This window comes from Chelonoidis abingdonii, chromosome 23 (genome assembly GCF_003597395.2).
Source record: "Chelonoidis abingdonii isolate Lonesome George chromosome 23, CheloAbing_2.0, whole genome shotgun sequence".
Taxonomy (NCBI): domain Eukaryota; kingdom Metazoa; phylum Chordata; order Testudines; family Testudinidae; genus Chelonoidis; species Chelonoidis abingdonii.
Window position 1 is genome coordinate 10,423,612 of NC_133791.1, and position 22,346 is coordinate 10,445,957.

General features: G+C 47.2%; 1 protein-coding gene across 2 annotated transcripts in view; it reads left to right on the top strand.

Moving 5' to 3' along the window:
• Nucleotides 1-22,346, top strand: part of SPSB1 (splA/ryanodine receptor domain and SOCS box containing 1) — a 96,790-nt gene that overhangs the window by 13,492 nt on the left and 60,952 nt on the right. The window contains exon 1 of one of the 2 annotated variants that reach the window (XM_032775487.2): nucleotides 13,103-13,194. The exons of the other annotated variant lie outside the window; for it this stretch is intronic. The gene's annotated coding sequence lies outside the window, so the exon portion shown is untranslated. Of the gene's footprint in view, nucleotides 1-13,102; nucleotides 13,195-22,346 lie in introns of those variants that run through there. 2 annotated transcript variants of the gene reach the window in all.

Consider the following 22,346-nt stretch of genomic DNA (forward strand, 5'->3'; position numbering starts at 1 on the left):
TGAATTTTTGGTGTGAGTATTCATTTCGACTCTCTCAATTTTTGCCTGCCTAAGCTGAGCCATTTTAAAAGGGCCAGGGTTTTAGAAAGCACTGAGCCACCCTCCTAAAAATCAAGCCCTTTCTAAGGTGTCAGGTTGGGTTCCCAAAATCACTAGTCTTTGAAAACATAGGCTGTAATGTCCTGGAATCAGCCGAATGCTGCTTGGGGAAAATTGCCAGTGATCTATTGATTTATTCTATGCATTTCTGTAGAAGCCATCACCATAGTATAGGGTTGCTTAGTAACTTAGATTCCAGCGAGTCAAGATTCTGTAGTTGAATTTTAAAATGAAATCTGCAGACTGTTTTCTACAGAATATGCTGTCTGCTGAATAAGAGAATTCCAATGCTGGGGCTGTGTTCTCTGTTCCCCTGTATTCCTAATGGCCACTGCCTCGAACCAGCCCCCTTCTTGGTTAAGGGCCATCACTTGAAAAATGAAATACATTTTAATATGTTAGATTTTTCTTTCCATTAAACAAAACAAAAAGGTGTAGAACCTAGTGGGGGGGGGGGGAGAGAAGGGAGGAATAAGAAACTGCATCATTTGGGGATGGGGAGGCAAAACATAGAAGTTTATGCTGTTACCCCTTTTGGGCCCAGCAGTTCGTCAGTGTTGAGGGGTAAGTTGTTTTAATTAGGAGGAGAAACTGATTATACAAACCAGGCATTTCTTTAGTGCAATCCTGCTCATTTAAAAAGAGTGTACATAAAGTTCCGTTTCCCTGAACACAGTAGAAACAAAAAGCGGCAGGCTGTTTCCTTGCTCCATAAATCCAAGTCTGCTTTTCCATCAGGTACTGTGCCCAAAAGCATCTCTGTCTCTCACTTCTTTTTGAAGGCCACACTCACCACGGCTTTGCCGGTTTTCTGCCTCTGTTACATACAGATACTTACCTGAGCCAACCAATCCCCTAGTGCCAGCATTTTTCAGTCAGCCCCAGGGAAACTCCTCAGTCAACATGGCTTACTTAACAAGGCCCATTGTTTTGGGTGGTGGCTTCCTCTTGTTTGCAGCTATCATTACATAAAGATGCATTTAATTGCTCCTTACATTTAGCCTGAAAGAATGGTGCACAGCACACCCATCAGCTTTAACCAGGCCTGTGATTGTCTACAGATCAAAGACCTGCTTGATGGCAGCCAATGACCTCTTCCAGAAGAAGGCTATACCATCGGAAACACACATTGCATTAGACTGTGGTATAGTCGCCAAATGGAAGGAAGTGAAACTTTCTAACTTGACGAAGAGCTACCTTCTGTGCTGTGTCCCCCAGGAGGATGGGTGACAAGTATGACTTCATGCTGCTTGGATTCTGGGTTGTTGTAGGGGCCAAAATGCCTTATGCTGCTTCTGCACTTGGGGAATTCTCCCCTGGTCCCTTGCGGCTCAGTTTCTGACTCTAGATGTTGATGGGGAAGTAAGTATGGGTCAGAATAGGGTCCAGAATTGGCCCCATAGCATGAGAAAATGTGGAGTAAAGGAACATTGCTGTACTGGCTGAGGTGGGGGGGATAACCACATCCTAACAGCCCTTTGATGTCTCCCGGACTGATGTCTAACCATAACTAGGGTCACACATGAGCATCTCACGCACATGCTGAATGGAGATGGCAGTCGATTACATTAGGATTCAACAAAACACGTGTAAGTTAATAAATCCAAATTGATTATTGAAAACATATGTAACAGCTCGGCCACGTGGGAAAGGTGTTGCGTCCCGGTTCGGTCACAAACGTTTTAAATCCTGTTTGGAAAGGCAATTCTTGCTCAGTGCATATCACTGAAGGTGGATGCTTAAAAATACTTGCAGGGTTTTACCAAAACCAGATCTCCTCTCCTCCCGCACCATTCGCAGAGGCAGTACTGATGGAAAGGATTGAAACTCTGAGATGCTTGCCCTTAGTAGCATCTGAATCATTTCAGATATAAATGTCTTTTTAATGGTCGCCTTAGCTTCTCCACAGTCGACCGCTAAGCTTGCCCTGCGCTGATCTGGAATTCCAGGCTCCTCTCCTTTGTGATGGTTTGATTTCATTTTTCCCCCAAAACAGTACGATTGAAAATGGATGTTTCATAAAAAGGGAAGGAGAAAATGCAGAACAGAGGAAAAAAAAGTGACACCTCTCAGGAATCCCTTAGATTCTTAAACAAATCAGTGGATGGAATTGGGTGTGTGTGTTTTAAATGGATACAGTTCAGCCCAGGTCCTACCTCTGCAGAGCTGGCATGTTATCCTGTAGCAATGCAGCACCAGGCTTTGCTGCGGGAAGGCCTGTGCCCTTACAATGCTCCTTCCGTTGGGACGTACTGGCTCCCCCTTGACGAACTGCTCTTGGGAAAATTTCCTTGGAAAATATGTCCCTATAATGTGCAGTGCAGACATCACTTCATTTTTCCTTCATCGGGGCTTCTTTTTGTAGGCATCTACTCGTACACAAAACAAGCTGTGTCGTGTGAATGACACTGGGTTGGAGAGTCATTTACCATTGCTGAGTTGGCATCTGGTGCAGAGACCAAGGTGAATAAGCACATTGGGGACATGCGTTTTGGGGAACACTGTAGCAAAGCAGTGGAGCAGGAAATGCTGTATGTTCAAGAGGGGCTGGAACGAAGCTGTGTGCTGAAGGGAGGGTCACGGCGTGCGCTGGCTCATTGAGAGATTTGGGGGTTCAGCTGCTTCACTCTGCCAGACTCAGCTCACCTCCCTCGGGGAAGGGAATAAGTCCTGGGGCCACAGGGTGAAAGCTGAGTGGCTCAGAACTAGCCCCGCTGGGATAAAGGGCAGCCTGAGGGCAGGGAGATAAGGAGGTAAAAAGGCCCTCCTTTGGGGTCAGCTAGCTGGGCTGGAGATTGGTGCCTGCAGGAGACCCTGAGTCAGAGGAAAGGGTGTGGTTGAGAGGTGGAAACTTTTAGGTTAAACTTTTATTTGCAAGAAATAAAATTCCAAGCCTGAAATAAAGGGATTAAAATTGAGTGGCTACTGAGTGGGCTTCATGCACTGGCTGGTGAGTTGGCCCGCTGGCTGGCCAAGGGGGAAGAGGTGAAATGGAACCAACCAGGCCCCCTTACTGATCTCCTTGACGTGACGAGTTGTCTGCTAGAGCAGAGAAATAGGAAGTCAGGACTCCTTGGTTCTGTTCCCAGCTCCAAAGAGGGAATATTGTCTAATGGTTAGAGCCAGGGCGGTTCTAGGCATTTTGCTGCCCCAAGCACGGCAGGCAGGCAGGCTGCCTTTGGCGGCTTGCCTGCGCAGGGTCCGCTGGTCCCGCGACTTTGGCGGACCTCTCGCAGGCACGGGACTAGCGGACCCTTCACAGGCATGCCTGCGGGAGGTCCACCGAAGCCGCGGGACCAGCGGACCCTCCACAGGCAAGCTGCCAAAGGGAGCCTGCCTGCCGCCCTTGCGGCGAACAGCAGAGCCCCCCCTGCGGCTTGCTGTTCCAAGCACGCGCTTGGCGTGCTGGGGCCTGGAGCCGCCCCTGGTTAGAGCAAGGGAAGGTGGCCAGGATGGCAGGGCACTGCCATTGATTCAGGAAGGGCTAGTCACCTAACTCTGTAAAAGGGCTGTCGTCATCCCATAAGGGAGGCAATTTATGAAAGGCTTAGTGAAGGTTTGTAAAGTGCTGGATCAAGGGTGGTGCAGCAAGCAAGATCTTTTGAGTGCCTTGCCTGTGTATTTCCTGGCTGCTGAGAGCAGGTGCAGCTTCTTCATGACATGACGGTCAGACCGTCTATTAAACAAACCGCCCACACGCTGCAGTGTTATGACTTGCAGAGGGACTTTTTTACAGATGCTTTTCAAAGCCTGATGAAGCCGCAGCCTTTCTCTAGGCACTCTAGCCAAATGTGCTTTTGAGTCAGGCATCTCACCAGCAGGGGATGCTCTTTCCAAACTCTGAGCAGGACACTGAGCCAGTTATTTTCTCAGCCCAATGCTGCAGTGCATTGTTCACAGGCGATGCAGAGCACAGCTGTCTGTGCATCTCTGAAAGCACGATTACTAGAAATAAACTCCTCCGAGCTAAAATGGGACACGTTTGCTTTAGTAGCTGCTCTTCTGTGGCAGGTCCCATGCAGCCTGTAAGGGCACCATTGACTTTCTGTGGCTTCCTGTGTTTGCGCCATCATTTTGGGTCAGTAAGACCAGAAAATATTTTCTCTATTTCACATTCATGCAGACTCCCTGTGCACAAACAAGAAGACTCTGTGTGCAGGCTGTGACAGTGGGATCCGCCTCCTGTGCACAGATTGGTGATTGTGCTATATAATAATGGCCAGCGCAGCACTATATGCCCAGAGGATACAGGAGGGACAGTTGTCTTAGCTGTTAAGGTTACTGCAATTGCAGCGGTGATGATTAAAACTGCGCGCTTGTGAAGGGGCCCTTCTCTGGAGCAGCTTATGCATCTAGGCCGGTGCCCCAGGAATGCACACCCATTGAGGGGTCAGAAAGGGGTGTTCTGACTGCCCCCTATGCACCCCAAGTTTAACTGGACTCTCAGTGGCTGGATACCTGTATAAAAGATTATTTTAATCATCTTTGATGAGCATCTTTTGTGCAAAGAGCTTTAAGGCTCTAGATGGCCCATACCAGTGCAAAGCAGCCAGTGGCCATATGGCACCCTGTGCAAGCGGGGTGGGCCAGAGGAAACAGTGGTCCAGAACATCCGTGCAAATCCCAGCTCTTCTGAGTAGTGCCGTAAGCGCTTTAGTGTCTGTGCAGAGTAGACAGGGGCTGCATTTAAAGTCTCGCTTGAAAAGAGCTTGTATGGAGCTTCGTTTATTTGCTTGGTAAAGGTTGAAGTTCTGGGTTGACCCTGTTGGGATCTGAACCTGGGCCGCACAGGAGGCTGGCTGACTTAGAAGAGCAAGGATTATGTTTGGCTTGCAGGAGTTCCCCTGGGATTCACCATCCTGACGCCCTCATTTTTACTTCCTTCCCTATCAGAATGACCCATCCTCTAGCTGAGGAGGGCTTGCTGATTGCATTATGAGCAGGCTTGGCAGGAATTCTACCTCCTGGGGATGCTGCTGTTTTCATAACGTCTCTTTCCCTCTGTTCCACGGAGGACTAGGTTACTCTGGCTCCAGCACTGTACAGTACAGACCCTCATTGTTCCGCCTGTCACATTGTCTCCCTAGATACCCACATGCAGCACGTAGATGCTTCCGGGAGCTGCTCAGCCTCGCCGCCCCTGGGAACACCACAACTGTCCCCAGGCAAAAGGGAGCAGTAGGCTAGGAGAGATCTAGCTCCTTTAAAAAACGCTACACAGCTGCAGATTCTTTAAACCAGGAGCCAAAAGGCAAAGTGCTGGGATTTGTTTTAGATACAGTCTCCCAGCCTCCTGCTGATGGAGTAACTCCTACAGGGCAAAAGGACCTCTATAAATCATGTAGCAACTTTTGGGCCAATGCTTTCAAAAGTGAGGAGTAATAGGGTTGGCCACTGGGCAGGGTTTTGACTTGCTGGTTTAGGGACTTGCTGGTTGACAGAAGATGTCATTTGCCAGGTTTTTTGCTCCATGCACATGCAATATCTTAACTACAGGCTAGGCGCTTGGCAGCTGGGAGTGCACAACTACCTGGCTGGCCCCTGGGTATTGCTCTGCATGCATGTGGTCATACATCAGCTCATGGGGAAGTGGTGACCAATCCCAGTCCTAGATCTTTCCAAATTTTCGAGAGCTGAGTCTCTTCCCTGCAGCCCTGGGACCTAACCCCTCCCACACAGGGCCACCGGGGCGGGGGAGGGGTGCAAGTGGGGCTCTGCAAGCCCTGGCCAGGTGGCGGTCCAGGTCTTCGGTGACGGGGGGCCCTTCAGTGCTGCTGAAGACGTGAAGTGACTGAAGGGCTCCCCGCTGCCGAAATGCTGGCGAAGATCCGGACCGCTGCCAGGTGAGTACAAGCGCCGCAGCTCCCCTGCTTTGCTCCAGGCTCCCTGAATCCTCTGCATGGCTCTGCTCCCACAGGCCAGCCCTGCAAGTTGGGACCTGACCTCACAGCCAGTTTTGCTGTGCCTCAAGTGTGGAAACCTTATCAGTGATTTTTGGAGCCCAACATGAGACACCTTAAAGAGACCTGATTCTCAGAAGGCAGGTGCTCAGCACTTTCTAAAAACCAGGCCCTTTTAAGGTGCCTAAAATCAAATATTGAGGTTCCCGAAGGAACTAATATTTTTTTTTAAATCTTGGCTTAGGCCGTGGGTAGAGCTGGAGAAGGCCTGTTCAATCAACTGGGTCCACTCCCCAGCCAAGGCAGAGTCTAGCTCTTCAAGCAGATTCAGTTTTAGTCACTGGGCAATGGAATTTGTCAATTATCCCCTTCCTCCATTTTTTTCATTCAAAATTGAAAGGTAGAGGGATTTAACACAAAATTAAAAAACCCACTCCTCTCTTACGAGCTGGTTGGATGTGCATGTTAGTGATTCTAGCAAATAACTCGGTATCTTCGTGGTCCTTGAGGATGCAGGAGAGTTAAATGTGACAAAATTAAACTGCTCTGTAGAAGCTGGAATCTCATCTGGCAAGAGGTTTCAAGGCCCCACTGCTCCCAGAGAAGGTGTCCATCTTCAGAATGGACTGGCCAGAAGTTCCAGAACTGTGTTTTGACTGTTTGCAACCTGGTGTTTCTTCCAATCTGTCTGCTCCTCTTACCCTGCAGTTTTACCCTTCCTTGATCTGTAACAAAATACTAGAGCTGAACGTTTCTATCACTACCCCATGCGTAACAATTCTCCAGCAATCTGCAAATCACAGCCAAGGGAACGCAAAAAGAGCAGGTCAGATCGAGGGTGCTTAGCTTGCATGTGCATTAATATCTGTCTGGCTGAGACCCCCTGGAACGGAACACCCTGGGCATTCTCAGCCGTTAATCCAGAGATAAGAGTGTCTTTTGGTTAGAAACAGCAGGAGACCTTCACATGCCAGGAACTGCATCAAAAGGATGTCCAAGGTTGTGAGACAATCCCTCAGAACAAGGAAACTTGCATAACAGGGCACAAGGGGATAGTGATAAAGCCCTCTGTATGGTTGTCTTTGATTTAAGAGCTGAAGACACAGGACTTGGTTTTCTTCTCAGTAGCACAACATGGCTTGTCCACCTTGCTGAAAATAAAGCTTGTATAAGACATGTAACTCAACCCCTTTGTGGGGCCTGACTCTACTCAGGACTCAAAAAACAAGTATCCTAGGACACCTTGTTTCTGTCTCTAAACCCACCCATGCCTAGAGGGCTGCTCCCAAACTTACTTATATCGCTGAAGTTAACAAGCTGCACCTGCCATTGTGAGTCAGCAGAATTTGTCCCTCAGCTTTGGGCAGGCTTCTGAGTCCTGGTTACAGGGTGAGTCAATGAAGGACCCCTGCATCCCTATGGGAGTGGGTGAGAGAGCCTGTTAATCACATCAGCGAAGCCCTCTTGAGCTCAGTGTGGTTGCACCAGTATAAATCAGAGGAACATTTAGCCTATATTGTCTACAGAATAAGAGGCCTCATCTGACTGCTGTGTTCTTTTCCAGTCTATCCATGCTCAGAGGCCAGATACTAAGAATAGGGTGTCTTGAAAGAAGGTGAGAATTAATAAAGCGGCATTTACAAGGGTCAGCTTGAAGACAGCATGGTAGATTATTATGGGAAAGAAACCCTAAGTTCTCACACGGAGTAGGGGCTTATTTTCTGCCTGCTGGTTCAGACAATCCTGATGGAAAAGTGTCCTATTTCGCACGTGAACTGGTGCAGCATTCTCCCTTCCAGGCTGGGGCCAACTGCTTTATCTTTGGTCTTTCTGGGAAGTACTCTTTCAGCCTGACAAGGGGGAGGATTTTGTGGTTATTAAGGAGCCAGACCAGGCCCTGAGACCTGTGCTCAATGTGCAGTCTGGTGCAGACTGTATTTGACCTTGGACGAGTCATTTAATCACTCACTTTAAAAAGAATACTTCTTTACTTACCAGGGATGTAATGTGCTTGCCACAAGGTAAGTGAGGGGGTGCATATTGCACCAATTTAAGTTTTGGAATGGATGTAAGGGTTAGCCCCATGTAGAATGCATTGCAACAGCCTAATGTCAGTGGCCCCGACCATCAAAGGTATATAGCTGCCTAACTCCCATTGGTAGAGCCCTGCATGGATACAAAATTTGAATCCGCATCTGAGCCGCGAGCTGCAAACGTGGTCCGTGGATATAAAGCGGATATCTACCCATTGGGGGTTAGGCACCTAAAGAGCCACCTTTGAGGATCTGGACCAAGTGACAAAGGCATGAATTGTCCAAGGTCCCACAGAAAACCAGAAAACCAGTGGACAATCCTGGCATGCTGACTCCCTGTCCTGCTCTAAGCATGACAGTGCCTTCTACAGATAAGGTCCTACATTTAAAAAAGTTACTAGTGATTTTGGCTGTCCAACTTTCGACATCTTAAAGGAGCCTGAGATGCACATAACGCTGAGTGCCTACCCTCTGAAAACCAGGTCCTTTTAAGGTGTTTCCAGTTGAGCACCCAAAATTCCTAGTCACTTTTTAAAATTTCAGCCAAGAAGCAGAGTCTGTTAGGAAGAGGTGGGGTGGAATAATTTCCTTAGCTGTCTCTATTTTGACACTTATGCATCCTGAAATCCACCTCTGCACACTGCGGGCCAGATGCATCCCCACTGTAACACTCCTGAAGTTATCCAAGGTACACCCCAGGGATGGATTTGGCCCAGGACATCAAGAAAGTTTTTTTTCCTTGTAGCTTGTACTAGGTTGGCCTCTCTAGTGGGTCTGCCTTGACCTCATCCTACAAGAGAAAGAGACTAGAACTAACACATCCTTCCTGCCATTTTGATATGTTTTGCGCTGCACACCCCGGCAAGTGGCTTAGTTGATTGAGATCCCCTCATCTCAGCTGACGGAGGAAGCCAGACTAAATTTCAGCTCCTGTAGGGATTTTTTTCCTCCTCCTCCTCTCCAGCAGGCAAAAGGACTAGTAGTGTCCATCATACAGATTAAGAGAATCTTCTAACAAATGCTTAGTGCCTTTTCCCTTGCTCTCATGGTGAGTGTCTAATCTTTTTTTTTTTTTTCCAGTTAAAACCTTATTACTTCCGTTTCATTGTCCAGTCTTCCATGGAGCTGGTATCCCCAGTGCGTATATTAGCAGAGCAGCTAACTGAGCCATGGAGTTCACAGGCAGATGGGTGGTGTCTTCCCTGTAGAATTCTTATTTTTGGGAGTCACCAATGACTTGGCCTCCTTCTCTGCAGGAGGTGCAAACCTCACACTAGTTCCCAAGGCAGCATGGGAGCAGTAGCTAAAGGCTCTTTCGGAATCTCCATGCAAGAGCTTTTCAGTTCCCACAGAGGCATGGTTCCCCCTGTGGTGCTGCAGTACTCTGTTGCCACAGCTGGACTTCCCCTGGGGCACTACGCACATGCAGTGAAAGAGGGACTTTCCCAACCCCTACGGTTAAGCATCAGTAAATCCAACTGGCTCTTTGTAAGCTCTGTGTGAGATAGGAACTTGACACCTCAAGCAATGGGTAGGGGGTCTTTGGAGATTTGCTTCTAGGTCCTCTGTGTGACCCTGGATCCGGTCAGTAGTAGGTTTTAACCTCTTGATGGCTGTTTGGTGGCTTATGTGAAATGAGATGGTAGGCTCGTAGCGGACATTGTCAGTGGCAGCATCAGGAGAGTCCAATAGAAACCTGCTCAGTGCCACCTCTGAGACCTCCAGGTCAGGTTTGCAGGGAAACGTGCACTGCTGCTGCCCCTGCAGTACCTATTCTGTGGGCCAACCAAAGACCTCAGTCCTGATCCAACATCTTTCACAAGCGCAACAAATTAAACAGTGCCCCGTAGGTGACACAATTACAGCTTTCTGGGTTACAAGGCCATTTCAGCCTATGTTAACCTCCATGGGTCAGATACTCATTACGTTAAGACCCCATTGACATCTCTCTGATAGTATAAAAGAGCCTTAAAGTAGGTGTAATGTGTAATTTAGTGACATCTACCCTGCCAGAATGGTATAAAGAAGCCTCAGTATAAATGAGAATGATTGAGAGTGGTTTTGGTGTTTTTAAATACTCAAATAAAGATAGCAACAATACTGAGTGTTAGTATCCATGCTGCGATTTTCTGAGCAGAAATTTCTTCATGGAGATGTGTTATGCACGTAGGGGAGGACAAGAGCCATAAGAGACTTTTAACAGCTGCAAAGAATCTATGCCCAGACAAAGAAGGAGTTACCCAGCGGGCTGTCACTGCAGTCCTGGCTGAACTTGGAGCTATTACACAGGGCAAAATCCTGCACTCCCTACTCACTCCTTCTTCAGGCAAAATTCCCACTGACTTCAGCTGAGTGTGGACCTGCAGGGCTTGACCCACCACCTGTTCAAATAAAAAGTACACAGGGGAAAAAGTATGCATGTGAGATTTTCAAACCGGCTCAGTGCTGCCATGGAAATGAATGGAAAACTTCCACTGACTTAAATGGGGGAAGAGTCAGGTCAATACAAAGTGGTTTTGAAAATGCCACCTACCTATATATTTTTAACATTTGTTTCTCCCTTCTCTCTCCTGCAATGGAGTGTGTTAAAGGACTTTGTGCTTTATCTTTAAATTTCCAGGTGCTACTAGACAGCTAGAATAACTACCTTAATCTCATGTAAATGTACTATACTTCTAAACTCACTTAGTTACCTTGAAGTAAAAGCTATAGTGATTTGTCTCCGCTAGGATTTTATAGTGGGATAGCTAATGTTAGTTCTCCCACTGTGAAAACCCCCTCCTTTGTTGCAGCAAAGACAAGCCTATGATGTGCATAGAAAGGAATTCCCTTACTCGTTTCTGAACTCCAGTCATCACTAAAAAGAGCACAGCAACACTAACAGGAGACAGGTTTCAGGAGAGAAAGTTTTCTAAATTCAACTGCATTTAGGTAGGCAGAACGCAGTTACACAACTTGAGTATGATTCTTAGTTAAACAAAGGCTCTGCAGTGTAAAGGTGTCTGCGCATAGATGAGAATTAGGCCCTTTCAATTTAGCTAAGACTTTTCTTGGGAAAAGTGTCATGGGATCTTTAATGACCACAGGTGGTCAGGACTGGATTTGAATGTCTCAACTCAAAATCTACCACCTTCTGCACCAGGCTGGGACACGGGTTTAATCCTGATTTAGCTGGCAGAGTGCCACCTACTGAATCATTCATCCATCATACCACTTCCTGCACCACCTAGGTGGCCGTTGGAGGTGCTCCATTCAATCCTGATCAAGTTCAAGCTTGCCTAATTTATGAGAACTTGTAAGTTCACAGTCCTAAGTGATATGGTTACCAACAGACCTTTTGCCTGGGAATACTAAAAATGCACCTCTTAAAAGGAGACTCACAATTTCCTTTTTGGATAACCTAAAACCGATAGAATTGTTTTCATGGTTTCTTTTTTAATTAAATTGTTTTGTTTTTTTAATACACCTTCCACTAAAGTGTTTGCCACTACTAGTCAGTTCACAAACAAAAGCGGAATTGGGTTTATTTGTCCACAAATAAATAAAAATAAACAGTGTATAAATAATAATAATATTTGCTTTGTGCATTAATAACCTAAAGTGTTATTTGTAACATAGGTAAGGAATTAGACAAGTAGAATTTTCACCCTGCAGTGTTGCCAACTCTCATCCTATTTGGTATTTTTCTCAAAGTCCCAACTCTTGGAATCATGTGAGTAGGTGTGACTCTCTGCCATTTTTTTTTTTTAGGTAAGCTTCTAGCTTTCATGGCTAGAGTGAAAAGCTTGAAAACATGTCCTGAGTGTAACCTAAAGGGTCAAATATGAGAACGCCAATAAAAAGAACCGATAATTATTTTTCAAATCTCATTATTTTTAAGCCATTTTCCTGATTTTTTGGGGCCTGACTTGTGGCCCGTGAATGCTTGAGGCAGGCACTATGCACTGCAGCACCCATCCTGCAAACACTTATGCATGTGCTCAACTTTTGCTACCTGAGGTGTCCTAAAGAAATCAGTGAAACTAGTCAGGGTAGTGTAGTTAAGCACCGTGCATAAGTATTTACAGGATCTAGCGCAGGGGTTCTCAAACTGGGGGTTGTGACCCCTCAGGGGTTGCGAGGTTATTACATGGGGGGTCACGAGCTGTCAGCCTCTACCCCCAAACACCGCTTTGCCTCCAGCATTTATAATGGTGTTAAATACAAAAGAAGTGTTATAATGTATGAGGGGGGTCACACTCAGAGGTTTGCTGTGTCACCCATACAAGTTTGAGAAACACTGATCTAGTGCTTTGGGTTGCAAACTCATCAGATCTGTTAGTAGGGTGCCTGGCACAATGGCCTTTTAGACACCATCACAATCCGGTAATAATCTGGATTTACATCACTTCCTAGCCCCGGCTCACAGAAGCATAGGAACGTGGGGCTGGAGGAAAGGACCTTGAGAAAACCATCCAGCCCCCTGCATCGAGCCAGGACCAAGGAAACCTAGCCCTAGACCACCCCTGACAGTGGCTGGTCCAACCTGTTCTGAAAACCACCCAAGGAAGGGGATTCCACAGCCCCTTGGAGGCCTGGTCCAGAGCCTGAGAGTGAGAAAGTTTTTCCTGATCTCTTCAGCTGGGGGCTTTTCTCACCTCCGGACACCCAGTTCTGCTGCAAAGGGCAGAAGCAGCAAAGCGGGCTTTGGGCAGAGGGTTTTTCCTGCTCCCAAGCTCGGCAGCGGGTCCCCCCTCCCCGCCGAGAGGAGGGGCTGGGAGCGGGGAGGTGCCAAGCGGCAGCTGGGAGCTATTTGGCCCATGTGATCCGGCCGGCCGCAGCTCTTCGCTTCTGGCGCCCAGGAGGAGCGCGGCGAGTGCGGCTCCAGCCCTGAAATTGTCCGGGGGGGAGTCACGCGCTGCCGGGGTTTGCAGGGGGCCAGCAAGGCGGTAGCAGGAGGAGCCGGGCTTGCGTGCAAGGGGTGGGGCTGGTTTTCCCCTCGCCCCCCGGCATCCCAGCGGCCCGGCCTGGGGAGGACGCGGACGGGGAGCCCCGAAGAAACCTGCCCCCCGTCCCCGAAGGAGCGCGGAGCGGGGAGAGCCTGGCCTCGGCCGCTGCCATGCTCGGGTGCCGCGTCCCGGGGCGATAGGAAGCAGCGCTGCTCGGGGAGGAGGGCTCGCATGGTAAGAAGCGGCGCTGGGGCTTGGGGGGTGGCGGCCGTGCCCTCTCCCGCTTCCCCGGGTGCAGGCGGGTGCCGGCAGCGCCCGGCTCCGGGCGGGCCCTGGGACTAGCCGCAGGCTGCTCTGCAGGGCGCTGGCTGGGGCGGGCAGGGAGCAGGGTGGCTGCCGGGTGCCCCGGCTGCAGCCAGGCGGATGCTGGGGCAGGAGCCTCCCCTGAAGCAGCGGGCGGGATGGGGAGTCCCGGGGGAGGAGGAGAGTAACGTGGGCATCCCGTGCCCATCTCGGGAAAGGCGGGGTCGAGCCGCTCGGCTCCGAAGCGGTTCGTATTCCGGCGCGAAGGGGTTAATGGAAACTTGGCTAGGGACCGGTCCTCACTTCCCACCTTCTGAGGCTTCGGTTTCCTATGTAGCGGTCCCCACTAGGGGTAGAGACAAGTACCTCGCCTGTGTGCCGGCCCCTCCCTCTCCTCCTCCCCCAAAACATCCCGCTTTGAGGGAGCTCTCACCTGCTGGAGCGTCTGCTGAGAGGGTAAATTCACTTTCCTGCTCAGTCTCCTCTCCTGGCCAACAGTCAGTATTTCATTCCTCTTCCCCCCACCCCCCCTTTAAGATGCAGCCACTGTGCAAACACTGGCTGTTGAAAACTTTACTTGGGGTGAGGATTTCCCCCGCCCCCAAGTTCATGGCAAAGAATTTTTTTCTTCTAGTAACTGAACTAGCTCAATGGAAATCTACAAACAAACAAACCACCCGAAAACCAGACAAACAAACCACCCGAAAACCAGACAAACAAACCACCCGAAAACCAAACAAACACAACTCTGCATCCTCTACGCTTTGGCTTTATGCCCTAGTTTGTGCCGCTTATAGAGGCTGTTGTATCTGAATTGCTCTGTTATAGTATCTTCACCCTAGGGCAGAAGTGACTGGCGGTGTCCTTTTCATATGAAAATAAATTAAGATTAGCTGGGCCAATCGCAAGTGCCAGTTGTCACCGAGCTGTCAGCCGGGGACCTGGTCAAATGCTTTATTTCCTTTATCAGACAACCCAAGTGATTGGGATGCAAGGAAATGTTTAATGGCCAGAGGTCATCTGCTGTAGCCGTGTGTGAATTTGAAAGGCAAACACCGATACGGTCGATTCAGAGAGTTAAACTAACTAAGGAGATAGGTTTGTTTGTAAAGTGTGTGCCTTACAGTGCTGTTCTGAATGGTCTTGGGAGCACACCCTGCAAGTCTAATGAACATGGTTATTTTTACAACATGGTCATCTTGGCAGTATAAGATGACTTCAGCTTAGTTTTAAATAGCTGGTGTCTGTCATTTCCATGGCAAAATACTCTTGACAAGTGAAGATGAAATGCAGTTAATTTGAGATACGAGGTAGGTGAGGTAATATTGGGCCAACTTCTGTGGGTGAAAGAGACAAGCGTTTGAGCTTTCACAGAGCTCTTCGTCGGGGGTTTCCTAGTTCGTTTGGCATTTGTGGCTTCCTGACTGAGCCAATGGCTAATGAACAACCTGACTTGTCATGAGCTGCACCTAAACCTGGTGTTCATTGTAATCTATCTTTTGTCCTGCCTAAAGCATCCTTTTGGGTCAGACTTAAGGCTGGTCTACACTGGGAACTTGCATTGGCACAGCTTGTGTCTCGGGGGTGTGAAAAATCCACACCCCTGAGAGACATAATTATACTGACCTAAGCCCCTCTGTAGACAGGGCTGGATACATGGGAGAATTGTGGGAGAGGTTTCCCACTACTGTTTCTGGTGTAGTCGTCTACACTTGAAACGCTACTTACAAGTATAGACAAGCCCTAAGTGATTGTAAAAATGGCAACAATCAACCTTCCTGAGGGGGAATGGAGCTTTTTACTCCTGTCAGCGATACAGGACAGAGACAGATAGGAGAGGGCAAGGGTTGATTTTAAAAAAAATACATGTATTTTTACCTTTTTTGTTTTGCCTCATCCATTCAGAATGTGACCTGCAGGCTCTGTAAGAAATACTGCTGTAATTTATAGATTTGCAGCATTGCTGTAACCACGTTGGTCCCAGGCTATGAAAGAAACAAATGAGAGAGAGAGAACCTTTTGTTGGATTCACTTCTGTTGTGGAAAGAGCAGCCTGAAGAAGAGCTCTTTAGAGCTAGAAAGCTTGTCTCTTTAACCAACAGAAGGAGATTGCCTCACCCACCTAGTCTCTCTAATTTATACCTTGCAAGTTGAAGGCCTGATCCTCTGAGCAGTCCATGTGCAGAATTCCCATTCAGTACAACTGGGGATCTGAGTACATGGGACTGTAGAATGAGACCGTGGATGACAATGGTAGGGGTGGGGAAGGGACAGCCCTGTGAGCAGAGCCAGTTGATATGAAATGCATTGAGAATAAGATGGAGCCATTCCACTACTTACAAAAAGTAAATGGCACCTTCAAGAGGGACTTAAATGTTGATACGTGCAAGACTCTTTTCCCCCTGGATAGGATGACATTTAAATGCTAAATCCACCAAACTGCTCCGTCAGTCTGTCTGGTTGTGTCTTGGCTGTTCTGGCTTTATCAAGAACTAAGATGATTGATATATTAAGGTGTAATTTATTCCTCCCTCCTTCTGCCCATTCATCTTTTTTTGTATTGCAGAGGCAATAGGAATGATAACTGTTTCACAGCAGAGTATTCCCCTGGAGGGGGATTGTGCTGGTGCAGCTTAGTGCATTGTCTCTGTTTCTTCAGAGATCACTGAAGTGCATTATAATGTGATTGGGAGTTTGTGTGTGTTTTGGATCCCATATGTTGGATGTGTCTACGCTGTGGTCTGGTTTTCCAGGAACTAATTTGCTGTAATGGTATATTGTCCTCCTGTGGAGTCAGGTGGCTTCACATGGATCCTGGACACAAAAGGAGTTGATTTAATATTCAGTCCCTCCCCCCCTTAAGCTATAAATGATGCACTTTAAAATGGGCTGGTTATGACTTGATGAAGGCATTCGATTTGTAGTGGAGCCTGTTAGTACACTGGAATTCCTAGCCCGAATTCCTAGCCTGATGGATTTGTACGTAAGCTGCTGCATGCTGTGGAGCTAACACTGCATAAACTGAGTAATTTTCAAGTTCAAGGAGTCTTGCATTTAATCCAGTAAGTTTTTATTTATTTTATTTTCATAGTTCAGTGGTATTTATAGGGGATCCTGAGGGTACCTTTATTTGTATTATATTCGTGTTTGATTCATAGTTCATGGGGGAGGGAAGAGGGGAGTAGAATTGTTCAACATTTCCCCCAGAAGTGTTCAGGAAAAGATCCCGTAAATCATGCATTCAACTTGATGTAATTATGACTGACAGTCTTTTTAACTTTCAAGACTCACAGTTTTCTCTCCGTTTCTTTTATCTGGTCTCTGGTCTAACACTGCAGCGTATTGTACTTCTTGTCACACTTTTCCATGGGTTTTTAAAAGTGAAATGAAGCATGACTGCTAAGGACAGGGTCCCCATTGTCTCCTGCCCCATGCAAAGATGTGGGCTGCTTGCTCTGGAGGTCTTGCTTATCTTGTAAATGTAGCTGAAGATGCAGCTGATTCTTCAGCTGATGTGATGCTGTTCATTCGTGGTGGCTACATTTGCAACAAAGAGGGTAGCAACAGCTTCTTCCTCTGTGTGTGGTGGCAGGGAGGGGAAGGTATTGCGTATCTGTCTAGGTTCATGTGGTTGGCTGGCTGATATGGTGAGGGGTTGGAGTACTCAGTACTTACCTGCGCTCATCCTGCACCAGCAGCACTTACTCCACAAGCAGCTGGAAGTTAGTAAGGATGGAAGCAGGTTCTGACTTGGAACTCTAACCCAGCCTGTTTGTCTCTCCCTTTGAAGCAGGGCTCAACTACTCACACCTGAGAGAATGGGACAGCGGTGGGGAGGAGATGAGCAAGTTGCTCCCATTCCTCGAGGGCTTGGTTAGATGAGGGAGATCAGTGCCAATGGGCGTGCATCAGTGAGGCTCTTTTAGTACAGCTACGCCAGTGCAAAGCCCTCATGTAGATGCTGCACTGTGCAGTTTACACCTGGTGTTCAAAGAGGTAAGTCACAGCAGTGTAATAACTACAGGAGAAGTTTGCAATGATTTGGTGCAAATTTCCCTGACCTAGACATCACCTAAGATGGAGATCTGTCCAGTGGGCAGCCCTGCTCTTCACGTGAGCAGATTAATAATGGGAGAGTTATTTAATCTCTCTCACTAATGGCTCCTGTAGGGTGCTGGGCCAGGGCACTAATTAAACACCAGCTGTATGATGAGCTCCTGAAGAGATTGTTCAATCAAGGGTAATGCTCATGGGATATAAAAAGTGAATAAGTGTCTGAGAACGGAGGCTTCCAAACTGTGGTCTGCGGAGTTCTTGCTGCTGGTCTTCAGAGTTGGCTCATGTCAACGTGCTGCTGACTCACTTCCAGCTACTACATTGTGTTAGACAGCAAACTACTTCCCTAAGGTTGCTCTTCCATGTCAGCAATTGCTGAGTTACCACAAAGATGTTACGCTACTGCACATGGGCAAACGGGGGAGTGACACATACTATTGCTTGGGTCTGTCCAAGAGACTATATTTTTATTGAGATGCAGTCCGAAGTCTGGAGACAGTTTGAGAGCCTTAGAACAGGAGTGGAAACCAACCCAGGGCAAGCTTTTGTCCAGTGATTGTAATTATCTTAAAGCCTACTGGCCCGTTCCACTAATGCCACAGGAAGCATTACTCTGTCAAACCATGTCTTTAACTGGGGAGGAGGGGAGGCGGGGAGAATATGGGAATAGTCTTCCAAAGTAAGTAGCTAATAAGTTTTTTGTATTGGTGAGACCCGCCTATCTGAGCTGAGTGGCTTGCTGGAGATCTTGGCAGCTGTGTGACTGAAGGAGACTTTTGTGTATAGAAGGATGTCTCTTAGGGACAAATTATGGTGTGTCATTGAATTAAATGTAATAGAAAACTGTTAAAAACAGAACAGGAAGTCTTAACACTTGGGGTTGGGAAAAAAAAAAACACTGCTGAGGCTGGATGAGAACTTCAGTAATGGGATATTTAAGACCACAAACTTCTATTTTTTTAAGTATCAAAACAGCAGAACACCTAGTTCCAGTGTGCAATTAGGGGATGGTTCCTAGTAGCCAGGAACCTTGGGCTCACTTTGAAATGTGCAAGTTAGGCATTATTGACTTTCTCAGTTTACAAATAATTGTACAAACCACACCAAGATGGGCACTAAATACCATCGCTAAAAGCAAAAACCCTTTGTAAGAAAGTCAGGGTGGGCGCACGGCCAGACTCAGTACAGATGTTCCAGGCTCAAAATACTGAACAATCTGCCGCACTGGCTTCCGGCCCCTTACCACATCAGATTTGAGCTCCTGTCCTTCACTTTCAGGGCCTAGCACAATCTCTGCTTCAACTTCCTCCTGCTGATACCTTCCTCTTAGGCTATGCTTTCACTGCAGAAAGGGTGAGTGTGGCTTTTTTATTTTGCATCAGGGTAGCAAACAATGTAAAATCCCAAATGGACACAAGGCACAAGTTGTTACCTCGATTATGGCAAGTTGAGGTCAACCCTACTTAATCTCCCTCCCCCTGCCTTCCATCAAGCTACCTTGATGTGAAAACTCTTTTTTGCTTTTTTGCAGTGAAGACAACCTCAGGTTTCGTGGCTTGTTTTCAGCTAAGCCTCTTCATGCTGCTCCTCTGTTTGGAACTTAATCTCTATTTTTGTAGGGACTAACTCACTTTGCCCTCTAGAGCACATCTTACACTAGTGTAAATGAATGGCCATTTTAATAGCCCCCCCTTCTCCTCATAAGTTAACCAACACATTTCAGTGACCGGGGAGTAGGGCAACCAGGCAGCAAGTATGAAAAATTGGGACGGGGGTGGGGGTAATAGGTGCCTATATAAGACAGCTGCAAATATCAGGACTATCCCTATAAAATCAGGACATCCGGTCACCCTACAGGGGAGAGATGCATGAATGTAGCCTGGCACGTTTCTTTTCTATGCTCAAGCAAATCTATGCTTGTAAGGCTGAAAGCGAAACTTGAGTCACTGTTAGAACTTGCTCCAGTGCCTCCCTCCCTTCTTTCAGAGTCCAATCTTAGTGGCTTTTAAAGCCAAGGTAGGGTAAAGCAGCAAGTCCTGCATAGCTACGTGGTATCAGATCAGAAGACCATCCAGCAGGTAGCATGTGCAGTAAGGCAAGTTTAGGGGAATTAAACGCTGGGAAGCTTTCACACTATGTGAAATACAAAGAAGGAAACTGGAACATCTGGATTTGGCTATTATATGCCTAATCTAGGTTTTGGGTCACATGTCACATTCCTCTGACATGGCCCTATCTGTTACTGTGCTATATACTCGGGTGCCGTTCTTCAAATCCAAATGAAGAGGGGGAAGAGCTCAGAGCTAATTATAAGGCCCTGGTGAGCTTTGCATCTCCTCACTACTGGGTTAAGTGCATAGGCCTGGGAGGATCTTCCTCTCCTCCCCCTGCCAGATTGGTGTGTCTTGCGTTGTCCCTATATAACCACATTGTGAACTCTCATTTCTTGGCTGGAAGGAGGCTGCTTTGTACCATGTGGTCACAGTACAAACAATTTTCTCAGCTGAATGAGGATCAGATGGGCTTCCAGGTTCCTTGCCCATGTGAAAGAGGCACTGGAGCCTCAAGACAATAGGTGCTGTCCTTGGTACATCTTCTTAAATAACTGTGGCGGTGGAGCTGAAAGTGGGGGTTGGGAGATGTTATGCAGTTGTCCCGTGTGTGTGATGGTAATAAAAATGGGAATTTTGATAACTGCCTTCCAAAAGATCTGGATGCAGAGGTAGGATTGTGTTAACTTGGGGGGCTTGTAGCCTCCTTGACGCGTGGGTTCTGAAGTGCTGAAACTACCCAGAGGGTTTTCCCAGATGTGAGGGGCATGATGAGAAGGAAAGAAGATTCTCCTATGTTTAAAGCATCCTTTAGGACAGAGGGCTTCTCTTCTACTGGGAGCGGATGGGTAGAAGTGAAGATCTGATCTAAACTCAGTTTTCCCAGCATAACTATTTTGGTTAGTGGTGTGACCTTCATTTGACCAAAATAGTTGTACCTGTACAACTCCTAGCATGGGCACAGCTATATTGGTATAAAACTGCCTTGTATTGGTATAACTTATTCTGGCACAAGAAGGGGGAGTAAACTTAACTGGAATAAATCACCTTTATGTTACTTTAACTGTGCCCACGCTGGGGTACTGCTTGAACTGTACTGATATAGTTAAAGCAGTACAAGAGTCGACAAAACCGTGGATAATTCTGATTGACACAGGGCTCCTGGAACCCACTTCCTTACTTCATTTTGATAAACAGTCCTTGTGTTCTCTGGATACTAAGATAAAAACTGACCATTTCTCTTTCTAGCCACCAGGCAACAAAGTAGTGCGAATAAGTCCCTTCTCCTTCTACGAAGATCTTAAAGATTTAGGAAGTTGTTTCCAGCAGAGCTGGTCACGTGTGGCTTTCAGACAAGGTTACAGCTGCTTGATTACTTAGCAATCATTTATTTATAGGCTAATGGAAAGAGCCATACTCATTTACCAGTTTCAAGTTATCCTGATGGATCGATTATTCCCACTTCCCCCCACAAAGAGCTTCTTGCATCCTTTTGGTTTGTTTTGCCTAGATCTTCATTTGAAGTAGTAGTCTGTGGGGGGGCACAGGGCTAGAGCCACTGAAAAATTTATAGCTTGATGCCTTTGTTAGAAGCAAAGCCCAAGCAAACTGTGCTGGGGAAGGAACGTCCTTGTGGGTGCTGGCTGATAACTGAATAGGGATAATAGCATTTTGCAACAATAGCTCTCTGGAATCTGAAACTGAATGGAGAGAGATGGTTGAATTTCATGTGTCTTTGTTGGTCTGATCGCGCGCGTGTGTGTGTGTGTGTGTGTGTAAGCCAGGGCCTGGGTGGTGCTTGTGTTTCTGTGATTCTCTGACAGTTCTCTATTCTTCTGGGATTTTTTAACCTTTATCGGGTTCAGCAGCAACAGCCAATGCTGGTATCGATGTCCTCTCTGCTTAATGGACACTGCTGCCTTCAGCAGCTCACTTAGCACTCATCGGCTATAAATAGCCTGGTTGGTGGGAGGCTGCCAGGGTCAGGGAGCCATTTACCTCTGAAGTAAAAGCGGTGATAGATGTGATCCCTTCTCTCTATATATTGCTCAATCTTATCACTGAAACTTTGTTTTAACAAGAATGCTTCTCTGGTTTCACTTAAATCTTTTGGAAATCCTTGTGTGGACACATTTAGTTTGGCTTCGGTTAAATCAGTTAGGAATCTATTTAAGCTGAAATAAGCCACCCCTAAACTGAAGTGTGTGTACACACAGGGACTTGCCTGTTAAACCGAGGACAAGGCCTATGTTTCAGTGGGAGGTCCATTCAGCAGGAGCAAGCTAGCTGCCAGCCTAAGGAACTCCACCAAAATGCAGTGGGTCTGTATATTATCCCGTTCGTGAGGACTCTGGTGCATGTTGGACAAGCAATTGTTTGCTCTCTGCTGAACCTTGGACATGGTTGTGAGGGGGTGAAGAGTGCTAAAAAGGGTTGCAAACCAGCTCTGTCCTGTTTAGAGCAAGTTATTAAAAATAAGCTGTTGTTACTAATAGGTAGAAATTTTGTGTAGCCATTCTATGTGGGAGGGAGAGTACCATAGTCAGGGGACTATCTGCATGGCCCCGCCTTGCCTCAGAAATATGAGTGGTTGGGAAGTTGTTTTACGGATGGGAAACTAAGTCTTAATAAGTGACTTGCCTGACTTAACACAGGAAGTTTGTGGCAGAGCTGGGAATTCAGCCCAGATCTCTCCAGGCCCAGTCCCTGTCTCCTACCTTAAGTGCAAGGCCACTCTTCCTGTCTCTGACACCCCCACTCCTGCAAAAGAGGGAGATGCTGTTCAGAGTGCTGTACTGACTCATGACATGCACATTCTTTCCCAGCGTCTAGCTCTTGCTTAGTCACAATAATGCTGCTTGACTCCTCCTCAGCTTTAAGCATATGGCAGCAATTTGCTCTTCTAAACACACTTCATCATTTTGCTTGAGTCCGGTTAGCTTTAAACCTACCTTCCCTAGTTCTGGCTTGTCCAAC